Source organism: Diospyros lotus, chromosome 10 (genome assembly GCF_014633365.1).
Source record: "Diospyros lotus cultivar Yz01 chromosome 10, ASM1463336v1, whole genome shotgun sequence".
NCBI classification, from domain to species: domain Eukaryota; kingdom Viridiplantae; phylum Streptophyta; class Magnoliopsida; order Ericales; family Ebenaceae; genus Diospyros; species Diospyros lotus.
The window spans coordinates 7181006-7190917 of record NC_068347.1 but is presented as its reverse complement, the minus strand read 5'-3'; the positions used below and the strand labels follow the sequence as shown (position 1 = coordinate 7190917).

At 34.8% G+C, this 9912-nt stretch overlaps 2 long non-coding RNA genes across 2 annotated transcripts; both read right to left on the bottom strand.

The window, feature by feature from the left end:
* Positions 1-1908: 1908 nt before the first annotated feature.
* LOC127812225 (uncharacterized) lies at positions 1909-2810 on the bottom strand. The gene is made up of 3 exons (XR_008025842.1): positions 2674-2810; positions 2427-2531; positions 1909-2327 (listed from the first exon to the last, which is right to left on the bottom strand). It is a non-coding gene; the product is annotated as an uncharacterized LOC127812225 (long non-coding RNA).
* Positions 2811-4564: 1754 nt separating this feature from the next.
* Positions 4565-7372, bottom strand: LOC127811978 (uncharacterized). Its single transcript, XR_008025807.1, has 3 exons — positions 6805-7372; positions 6476-6524; positions 4565-4941 (listed from the first exon to the last, which is right to left on the bottom strand). It is a non-coding gene; the product is annotated as an uncharacterized LOC127811978 (long non-coding RNA).
* Positions 7373-9912: the final 2540 nt, after the last annotated feature.

The following is a 9912-nucleotide window of genomic DNA, read 5'->3' as shown; positions in this document are numbered from 1 at the left end:
ATAACAAGATCTCAATAAATACAATATTGCAAGGAAAATCGAAGAACTGGAAACAAGTACAGAATAGTCAAACACCAAGAATTACCTATACAAACAGTCTCTTCACCACAATCTCTCACTCCTCAGATGTATTTACAATAGAGATTACGCAATACAAATAGATCTTACCAACAATAAGCCGATTGATTGAAAGAAGGGATTCACAAGAGTGTGTCTCTCTTCATGCGTCAAAAGTAGGGTTTTCAGAAAGAGGAATGAGCAATCTGTCGATTAGGACATTAAAGAGCCCTTATATAGCAACAAGAAACCAAGTTAGGCCAAAGAGAAACACGCATGGGCCACACTTGGGTTTGGCTCAATAACAGATATCAGCTCACATTGAGAATAGATCTTGGCCCATAATATTAATTAGCATATTTATAAACAACAATATTTATATACACAATAATTACATTTAAATGTAAAAATAAAAAAGCCAATTGCATATAAGAGAAATGCAAACAGAATACACATGAAAATCATAAATGATAAAAATTATTTTAATGCATTTTGAATCATCTTATTTAACAAATTCCACCTTGATTCAAAAATGGATTAAATAGTGGATTTTTTACTAGAGACCTCTACAAGTCTCCCTAGCTACGTTGGGAGAACATTGAGCAAATCTAAGGCTTGCTCAAATTTAGCTACAAGAATAAACTTATTTAACATATCTACTGGGTTGATTTTTGTAGAAATCTTTTCCACCTTAATCTTCTCTTTAGATATAATATCTCTAACAAAATGAAGAAGCACATCTATGTGCTGGTTCTCTCATGAAACGCACTGTTCTTGGAGAGATGGATGGCACTTTGTGAATCATAAAATACTGTAGGGATTTGGTCACCTTGACCCAATTCTTTAATTATTCCCTGTAACCAGATTGCCTCTTTCATGGCTTTTGTTAAGGCAACATATTCTACCTCAGTAGTTGATAAAGCCATTATGTGCTGGAGATTTGACTTCCAGCTTACCAAATTCTCACCTATTGTAAAAGCTTCCCAGATAAGGACCTTCTCTTATCTAAATTAGCTACAAAATCAGAGTCAATATAGCCCTATATGCAACTAGAATTTTTAGTGTTAGAACTGAACACTAAACCCCTATCCAAAGACCCCTTTAAAGGATCCATTTAACAATTGTCTAATGCTCTTTAGATGGATTGCTCATAAATTTGCTAACTAGACTCACTTCATATACTATATTCGATCTAGTTCTTATCATTGCATACATTAGGCTTCCTACTGCATTAGAGTAGGCAACCTTCTTCATGTATTCTTCTTCTTCCTTAGGTAATTTATCTTTTATAGCTTGAAGCTTAAAATTGGGAGGAATTGGGGTAGAGACTAATTTACAGTCTTGCATTTCGAATAAGTTTACTACCTTCTTTAGGTACCCAGATTGAGACAAAGTTAAGGTGCCTTTCTTCCTATCTCTTTTAATATCAATTCCTAATATACGCTTTGCTGCACCAAGACTTCTCATTTCACTACAAGAAAACAGTGTATTAGAGACGGATTTTGGTCCGTCGGTAAAATGCCCCTCGATAAATTTGAGACAGAATTTGAGACGGATTTTGAGATGGATTTTTTCCGTCTCTAATTGAGATGAATTTTCAGACGGAATTTTCCGTCTTAATTAGGGATTTTTTCCGTCTCTAATTGAAATAAAATTTTATCGCATTTTGAGACGAATTTTAGAAACAAAGAAAATCTGTCTCTAAATCCGTCTCAAATTTAGATATAATTAAAAAAAATAAAAATTCAACCTGATAACAATTACAAATAACATATCATACATAAAAATAACATGCATACAAATAATATCTACAAATCCATAATCGTCTACAAATCCATAATCGTCTACAATTCCATATTACATATCCATACAAATAATAGATCATGCTAATGATCCGAAGGGTTCTGGGGTGACAAAGATGAAGAACGATAATGTAGTCTATCTTCAATAGCCGAGATTCGCTGGTTGAAGGGTTCTATTGCTACCCGAACAGCTTCTTGTATCTGATCTGATAGTGAGACGGACGACGATGGCTGTGGCGGTGGCTGTGGCGGTGGCTGTGGTGTCAGTACATAGTAAGAACCGGGGATTATATGTGCCTCTGACCCCATTCCATAAACACGACCCTTTTTCTTACCTCCCGCAACCTCCAACCATAAGGATCTATCGTCAATAGCTGGGTGCGAAGGCTGGCCAGCTTCACTATCTTCTGAATGGCCAACAGCCGATGACTGTGATGATGCCTCGTGTTGTCGCGTCTGAAAGTTAGCCTGCAAGCATCATGGATACATGTATGAAATACATTATACTATAAAAAGACCAATTAAGCATAATAAAATAATACAAAGACACAAGTAATGTATACTTACATAAGTATCCTCGGACCTCCTATCAACGAATCCGGAATTGTCTTTCCTTCTATGTGTCGCGAGGAACAACTCAGCTTGTGTAGGTGGGCGACCAAATTGTCTTGACTACAAAGAAAAAAGAAAGTGTTAATGCAAAAATTATTATATATTAAAAATTCATAAAATAAAATATAATATTAAACATTAAATATTATCAATCTCTTTTTATGCTCAGACATAGGTACGGAACCACATGTATGCATACTACCTCCTACGTCTGAAGCCCTATTTTTCTTTCCTTTTTCAGACTTATCCTTGAATTCTGCAGAATTCCAATACTCCTTTAGGGCTTCAAATACAGAAAGCGGCATCCACGAGGGTTTTTTATTCAAATCCTTTCTGACACGAAATAAAATATCGGTTATACGATCGGAAGCCGTCTTTTCAAAATTAGCCCTAATTTGATGCTCCAAAGCACTATCCCAAGACCAATTTTTCTGTAATGTTAAGACAAAATAAAAGTTTAAAAAAATCAATTATATATCAAAATGCAAGGGTTTTTCATAGCAAGCATCTATAACTCATATAATACACATGGTAAAAAATATTCTTGTCTGCACTTGTGGGACATTTATTTCTAAGCATTTTTATTCTCGAGACTTTAGGTTAAATACATATACTAAGAAAAACCTTTTCTAAGCAATAATAACAGAGTTAGACATGCATAAATGGATACTATAATTAAAAAAAATACAAGGATACAGATAATAAAAAAACGTTTAAATAAAAGACATGAGTATTGTTTTATTATGAATATGGATCAAATTTTACCAAACTATCTCCATACCATTCACTTGATTATAAGCCATAGATAATTTAAATTTAGACATTACTAAAGCAAACCATCAACCATAGATATACTAAAGAAACACATTACCTCAAACTCGCCATACCACATCTCCCTAACAGCAAGATCTGTCTTCTTCCAACTCGGGTATGGCCCCTCAAACTTACTTTGAATAATTCAGGAAATATCTCGTTTGCACAAATTATTATCAAACCTGTTAAAATACACATTAATTTGTAAAGTAATGTATTAAAATGAAAATTTCTTTATTTAAGTTAAAATTGATTAATAAGATAAGGGATACTTACGAAAAACCCAATGGACATATCATCGAACGATTATCAGGGGTGGTAGTGGGTGTAGATGAACCCCCGACTTCAGTAGGCGTGGAAGAAGGCCTATCATAGTTGGGATGGGGTGTTTGTGGGCTAGGGGAATCAAATCTCATATCAGTGGACGAAAATGAATGTCCCCCTGCAAAAACATATAATTGTGAAGGATTTAACATGCAAAGTAATGAATAAGTTAAAGATAGAGTGTACCAATGTGGTCCTCCCCATTAGTCTGTAAACACTATATGCAAATCTTTTTGCTCATCTTTTGGACTTTTCTATCAAATGCTTCGATAAGTAGATTGCTTTCATTATTAACTTACTAGGCGCAAAATCAAATTGGTTTTTAAAGGCCTTTGTTTTTCTTCTCAACCTTTTCTCAATCACCCCTTTCTCAATGTTTCATAATATCACTCATTAGCTTAATCTTCTATAATTTCTACAACTCTAAACATCTCCTTTGTTTTTAAATGGGTACTAGAATGCTCTTTCACTCACTACAAGAGTTTCGTTTTTTCCCGACGGTGAAAAAACCGCCGAAAAAAAAAAAAAAAACCGCCGGTAAAAGTTTTACCGGCGGTATTAATAACCGCCGAAAATACCTCCGTCGGAAAAGCTTTCCGGCGGTTGAAAACCGCCGGAAAAAACTATTTACCGGCGGTTTATAAAAACTGCCGGTAATAATAATTTTTTCCGGCGGTGTTAAAAAACCGCCGGTAAAAGTATTTGCTGACGGTTAAAAACTGCCGGCAAATTAATAACTTTGCCAGTGAAATTCAGGAACCGCTGGCAAAGATCAACTGTGGGCTTCCAAAAAATAGCCAGAAATTTAAGAAATAAGATTTTTAAAAATTATATAACAACAATCAATAACCTGTATAACAATCAATTATAACAAAAAACCACCAACAATCAATAATAACTTGTATAACAATCAATAACCTGTATAATAAAAAACCACCCATAATTTTAAAAGATTCACTTGCTACACATAATAAGTATAACAACTGTATACAATAAATCTATTTAAGTACAACACATTTGATCTATATGCATGTGAAGATAGTCATTATACATATCTGAGAGCCTATTCTAGTTAGATAGTCATTTGATCTATATCGAGATTAATAAACGTACAAGAAAGACAAAGAACAAGAAAAGAACTCTGGACCACATAAAAAGCTACAAGCTACATTAGGTTCTTTATAGTATTACACCCCCATGATGGCAAAACTAAGAGCTACATCAGATCCCCTTCCCTTTAGCTCTGCTCTTCACATTCTCCACGATCTCTCCCCTCCAAAGCAGCTGCCATTAATTCATCAAACTTCTCTGTTTTCCCGAGTACTATCTCAATCTGTGAAGCACGCGGTATCATCAACAGATTAAGGTTAGATTAAACATTTCATTTACCACAATAACACTGAATAGCAGCTCATGCTCGTGCAAAGAAACACAAGCAGATTAACAAGCAAAACCACTAGAAAAAAGCGGTATGCTAAAAGCAAAGAAAGAAAAGAACTCCATAGAGACAAGCGTTGTCTATCACTAAACAAGTCTAGCAGAAAGCAGATGCATGGGCCAACACAAATCAAACAAAATAACAGTGCACATCTGATAGAATTAACACAAAACTTGCAAAGAACTAGCACAAAACTAAAATAAAATTAACACAGCAATAACGAAACAATTCCATTGGAGATGGTAGGACCTTTTACGCAAGAGATTCCCCCAGAAAGAGTCTCAATGGATTACGTTATATCAAATGAAAGATGTATGCATCATCACTAATAAGGGGTGATGAGAAACTTGACAATGTTTTGATAAGATCACATGGCAAGTTGGTATTAACAAAAAAAAGTCGTTGATTCCTTTGCAATGACCAATATTACTTTTGATAACTATGCCCTATTAATATGCTCAGAAACCTCTGGAGCTCTCTACCAGAAACTGCTTTGTCACTCAGAAAATCTTAACAACCTTGAATTTTTGATCTCGAATTGTATGAACAGTACTCCACAAAATGAGTAAAATAGGTCAATGAATAGGAAAAATACCAAACACAAAAACAAAAGTAAAAAAATGAAACACCACAAGAGGGATAAACTCTGCTGAGGTATTTTCCCACCACAAATGCCCTAATATACAAGAGAAAAAACATCAACTTGCATACAGAATTTAGATTGGAGCTTTAAGTACATCCATAAACGGCAACAAAACACATTTGTTGGTTTGTATCAAAGAGAAATTTCACAAGAAAATCAGACCAATTTAACAAATTTGCTGTTGGTTTGTATCCTAGGGTAAATGCGCAAATTGGTCATTTAGCAAATAATGACCAACAATACCTCATTCACAATTTGACAAACCAAAGATGGGATAGTTATAATATCAGGTAATACCTTATTTACCAAATGTGGGGCAGTATTATTTAGTTACATCACTATTTTATCCCATTCCTAACTTTTACCTAGCACTATTTAATACCAAATGGACTGTAAGATAACAATCAATAATCCGTTATCTCCCTAATTTCAAAGAATCCATGCAAGCCAAAAGCAAATAGTTGGATTTCAGAATGAGAAAAGCCAACAAAAGCTATCAATAAATAATAGGAAACACACTGAAATGTGGTAACTCATTAACACTAAGAAATGTGCGTAAAATAAAAATATGCCCACGTCATGATATATATGCATGTGTGTATATATACCCCACATACATGCATATAGATCTAAATAGAATATCTACAAACTTAAATAAACTATCACACAAGTAAAAAATGAGCAAATGCGTTTAATATGCAAAAATCTGGATACAAGACACAAACGATGCACTCTATAATATATACTGATACAGATGAACATTGTAGATATGATGAAAGACAATACCCATGCCAAGCGCCGACAGCTCCACCTCGTTGTGCTGCTGCATATACCTCTGCATATGCAATTCCACAATCTCAATAAGAATAAGGAGATTGTGTTTTATACCTCTTCATATGACAAAATCTAGTATTACTGAAATTGAGAGACTATAATTCCTAATCATGAAACTAAACCTGCTCTCCTATGCTTTATTTAAGTAGAAGCAAGCACAAGAAGTTGTGTTTTATTCTTATTAAGAAACCATGCTGTTACCGAGAAAGTGTTAGATATCATCTTTATCGGATCCTGAGGCGGTGAATCCCCTGGAGAAGGAGGTGAGAGAGAGGGAGTACCTGAAAACGTCAGAAGAGAAGAAATTGCAGAAGAGATGCGAAGCCTTCCATCTGGCCAAGCTCGCCATCGCCATACTCACTCCGATTTCGAATTCGATTCGTCCAGAACCCAAAAAAACAATCAAAAATCAAAAAACCACAGAAAGCGAAGCATAATTGACCTTGCCGAGGAGGATCTAGTTGGTGTGACGGCCGAAGCTCTTGGAGGTGTCAAGAAGCATGACGCCGGCATCGACGTCACGCTTAAACTTACAGTCGCTATTATGGAGCAGCAAGAAGAAGCGATTGAGCGAGACGAGAGCGAGGGCGAGGGAGGTAGTGACTCAATGGCGAGAGCGAGTGACAGAGACAACACGACGAGGCGCGAGCAAGAAAGGGTTAGGGTTTGCGCGCAGGGCATTTTGGAAGAGAAGGATTTGGGCAGGGGCGAGGGGAAGATTTGGGTGGGGGCGCGGGAATCAGGGGGTGTTATATAAATCATATCCCCGGCGGTTTTAAAACCGCCGGGGATGGGGTCAATATAACCGGCAGTTTCTAAACTGCCGGGGATGGGTTTACATAACCAGCGGTTTTGGAAAACCGCCGGGAATGGGTAACATAACCGGCGATTTTATAAAACCGCCGGATATGTATAAGCCATAGCCGGTGGTTTATAAAACCGCCGGGGATTATGCTGTTTTCCCGACGGTTGTTTAAACCGCTTGGAAAATTTCGTCAGCAATACCTATTTTTCTTGTAGTGACTACTGGTTGCACATCATCTTTGATTTGATGATTTGTGTGCTAATTGTCTTTTTCCTAATGCAACCCTTTTTCTTAATCTATATTTGGGATTGGCTACGGTAAAAAATAATACCTTCAACACCAGAACTGTTGAGGGGATTTCTCTTCACAGTAGTTAATTCCCCATCTGCTTCCTTTTTCAACTAATTTCCAAGTGTTTGACTACAGCTACATAGTTGATTATGAGTTCCTTTTGCCTTAACCAAAAACTAAAAAAACAAAAAAGAAACCACCATTTTCATATGTAACTAAAACTCTTGATTACTCCAAACAAAGTTTTCAAAAAGCTACCCAACTCATGATATACACACACACACTAATTGCTGTTAAAATTATATGAAGTAACAAATCAGAATATTTGTTCAGGACCATCCAAACAAACCCAATTAATTACTTTAATAGATTTATATATTTAAAGAAAAATAGATTGAATTGATCAGTTCACCAATTTGATGAGCTAATCTTTATTTTATTTCATCACAATATTTTTCATACTATTTATTTTAATTTTAATCTATTTTGTTTCATTACTAGATGTCTCCCAAACAATACATTGAGATTTACAATATAAATTATTATAACTCTCTAATTAACTTACATTTGAAAATACATATTAAATTATCGAAACATCAACAACGAACAAAGATTGAGATCAATTACTAATTTATAGAAAGTTAGGTAACAAAGAATCCTTTTTCTAAAGATATAATTCAATAATTTCAAATTAATTCATAAAAACAACATAAAAATGAGTCACTTAAACCAAATCATCTAGATGAAAGAATGTTTGTACATATACATACATACATTAAATATAAATAAATCTTAAACGCTGTATGTATGTAAATCTTAATATACATACATACATCTTAAACCAAATTATACACACACAAAAATTTAATTCCAGCAAACACACAAAATCAAAATATAAACAGTATTCCAGCAAACATTAATATACATAAATGAGCAAACATATAGTATTCCAGCAAACATTAATATACATACAGCAATTTGTATACATATAGTATTCCAGCAAACATACATACAGGGTACATACATTAAATATACATACATCTTAAACGTTGTATGTATGTAAATCTTAATCTACATACATACATCTTAAACCAAATTATACACACAAAAATTTAATTCCAGCAAACACACAAAATCAAAATATAAACAATATTCCAGCAAACATTAATATACATAAATGAGCAAACATATAGTATTCCAGCAAACATTAATATACATACAGCAATTTGTATACATACAGTATTCTAGCAAACATACATACAGGGTACATACATTTAATATATATAAATGAGCAGCAAACACACAAAATATATGTACACACATAAAAATGAGCAGCGAACACCATCATTTCTGGCGTACATACATACATACACAGAAATATATGTATGTAAACACACACAAAATACATACACATATACCAGAAAGTGGCGTTGGCAGGGGCGACGGGGACGGTGAGGGCGGCGACGACGAGCAACAGAGGCCGAGGGAGAAGGTGAGGGCGGCGACGGTGAGCGGCGAGGCCGAGGGCGGTGACGACAAGCACGGGTGAGCGACGAAGCTGAGAGCGACTAGGCTACGGCGACGAGCGACTGCGGCCAACGAGGGAGCGGCAAGGGTAGGCGAGGGCGCCAATGGCGAGTGGTAAGGGACACAGAGAGGGGCTTGGCAGGGAAGATGGGAAAATGGGATGGGTTTGCAGAAGGGAGGGAAATGGAAAAATTTTTTTGGGGGGGAGGGGGAGGGGATTTCGAGATTGACAGGGGGAGGGGAGGGGTTTGCAGGTGCATGGGAAATAGGAGAGAAGAGAGGATGGGTTTGTAGGTAGGCTTTTTTATTTTTTATTTTTTATTTTTTATTTTTTATTAATTTTTAATTAATTAATTATTAATTATATTTGAATATTTTTTAAACTGTTTTTTTATAAAAAAAAATTTATAAGAAATATTATATTTTAAAATTTTAACAAAATATTAATACATATTTTATATTAAAAAATATTTTATTATTTTGAGAGTACGAGTGAGGGTAATAGGCTTGCAGGGGAGGGGGATGTGTTGCCTGGGAGGGAAAAAAATTTCGGGGGCGGGGGGTTGGGTGCGGTTCATAATTTAGTACATTTTTTAAGTTATGAAAATATTTCATTATTTTATTAATATTTTTTTATATATCTAAAATTTATTATAAAAATACTGTAATAAAATTAAAAAAAATATTCATATGCACACATTTTGCCTTTCATGTTTTATAAGAAATAAAATTTGATGATTTATTATTTGTATTTATAAATAAATTA